General features: G+C 31.4%; 1 long non-coding RNA gene across 2 annotated transcripts in view; it reads left to right on the top strand.

Moving 5' to 3' along the window:
• The window catches only part of LOC108742449, a 27,650-nt gene that overhangs the window by 5,396 nt on the left and 20,165 nt on the right, over positions 1 to 2,089 (top strand). Inside the window, exons 4-7 of one of the 2 annotated variants that reach the window (XR_003231429.1) lie at positions 245 to 555; positions 992 to 1,126; positions 1,196 to 1,321; positions 1,552 to 1,831. This is a non-coding gene — a long non-coding RNA (uncharacterized LOC108742449). The remainder of the gene's footprint in view (positions 1 to 244; positions 556 to 991; positions 1,127 to 1,195; positions 1,322 to 1,551; positions 1,832 to 2,089) is intronic. The other variant, XR_001938676.1, reaches the window with a different exon arrangement.

Raw genomic sequence — 2,089 nt, 5'->3', positions numbered from 1 at the left:
TAATAATAATAAATTGTAATAAATTATTGAGATTAGTAAAAACCCCGTAGTCACTTTTTAATTTCAATTTAAATAATGACGTTTTTACTAATATCCATTTTTTATAACAATTTATTATTCTTATACAGATCTCTTAGCAGTTACTAATGTCTCCTTTATAACTTTGGGTCACATTAAGTTAAAAATGCAAATACAAATAAGAAACTACATTATTAAATTAATATATTATTGTATTATTTTTCAGTTTTCTCAGTATTCGCTATCAAGGTTGAGCAAGTAAAGACGGGCTGATGCCAAAGAACCTCACTCACATATTTTTGAATGCGTTGTGGAAACTATTTCAAGGCGGTCGGTTTCTGTTTACGAATTAAGCCGAATAATTATAATTGAGCGCACCTATAAAACTTATTATCTATGTATCATAAGTATAGAAGAAGGAATTTTCATCTGTGGGTCTTCCTGCGATCTCATTCTGTCATAGTCAAGTGTGTTCGATCTTCGAGAAGACGACATGTCGCCTGTTTTGTAGTCCATAAACGAAGACAACGCCTGAAGGTATTTAGCCTAATCCTTATCCTATTTTCATTTAATTGTGTGGAATACGTTCCTATTTAGTGATTGAGGGGGTGTCGATTACTGTGCTTAGGTTTTTTTGGCGTAAACGATTTCGTGTTTCAACATCGGAGTTCATCATGGCATCTTACCTGTCCACCACCATCTACTGTGAATTTTTTACGTTTTCGGTTTATCTGAGGTGGAATAACTAGGGTTTTGTTAGAATTTTTGAATTTTGAAAACAGTTTCAGGCGATGTTTGCAGATTTTTCATATTTATATAACCACGTCGTGAGGATTGTTTTCATTTTGTAATGAAATGTAAAGTATTTCTCAAAGATATTATTGTGCCTTTAAAATTCTAAATTTCTCAAAAAAAACTTGCTTTGTTATTCTGTAGATTTGGTTTTAACGACTGTTTTATTTTTATAATATAGGCTTACCAAGAAATAATACCCTTGGATTAGATAGACAAACTACTTACAGATGTAATATTGTGGCAGTCAGAGTTATATTTCAAGAAATGGTAAAGAGCTAGTCGAAAAAATCATGGGGCCCAAATGTTAACAATGGTAATTATCGTTAATAATAAAATAATAACGCCTGGTGAACATATAACTAATATTAAGTTCTTTCAACAGGTTTCCATTAAATCCTAATATTGTGAACATGGAAAGGGTAAATCAAAAGGACTCGAAACGTGCGGAAGCAGAGCCCCACTCACGCTTCTATCTCTTGTGCTTGAAAAGGGACCATTTGTAGAAAGGGTAAGAAATCTTTAATTATTTTATAGTTGCATTTACAAAATAATTTTTAATTTTCTAAATGTTGTATTCCATTTGTTTGACACTAATTATTACTGTAATTTTTAATTCTTCTGAATTGTAGTAGTTAATTACTTAATTTGATGGTATCTTATTTGATTGATGGAAGTATGGTTCTTAATATTTTAAAACATAATACTTGAGATGATAATAACATTAAATTGTTTCAACAGGTTTTAACAAGGTAAAAAAATTAGAAGGACTGGAAACCTGGAGGAGTGGAGTCCCATTAATGCTCCCTTCCCTTGGACATGAAAGGTGCAATTTTTAGAAATACGTGCAGTCCAATTGACACCGATGTATATAAAGTTACACACGTGATGTCTTCTACTATGTGGCTCATTTCATCATCAGTGGTATTATTTTCCCTTTCTCAAGCATCTATTGTTGGAGAAACTTCTCTGTTATCAACGCTTATGAATAAAACGAATACCATAGAAGAATATATTTGAGGTAAGCGGTTGTTTTACTGTTTAATTATTTCTCTGGCATCTATGGTTTCGCTTCTATCAATTATCTATTGTTTACAGCATAAATTGACATCGTCCATCTATGGTTATCTCTATTGCTTTTGGCATTTATCTGTCATAAATGTAATTGACGCCCATGTCGCCATTTTATAATGTAGTTATTTACTTGCCTTTTGGTGCATGTTTTTATTGTATTTCATGTTTTACTTAACTTAATCCCTTCTTTAATTAATATTTTTTT

The sequence above is a fragment of the Agrilus planipennis genome, unplaced genomic scaffold, assembly GCF_000699045.2.
Source record: "Agrilus planipennis isolate EAB-ADULT unplaced genomic scaffold, Apla_2.0 scaffold307, whole genome shotgun sequence".
Taxonomy (NCBI): domain Eukaryota; kingdom Metazoa; phylum Arthropoda; class Insecta; order Coleoptera; family Buprestidae; genus Agrilus; species Agrilus planipennis.
The sequence above is the reverse complement of the archived record's forward strand: the minus strand, read 5'-3'. Positions and strand labels throughout refer to the sequence as shown.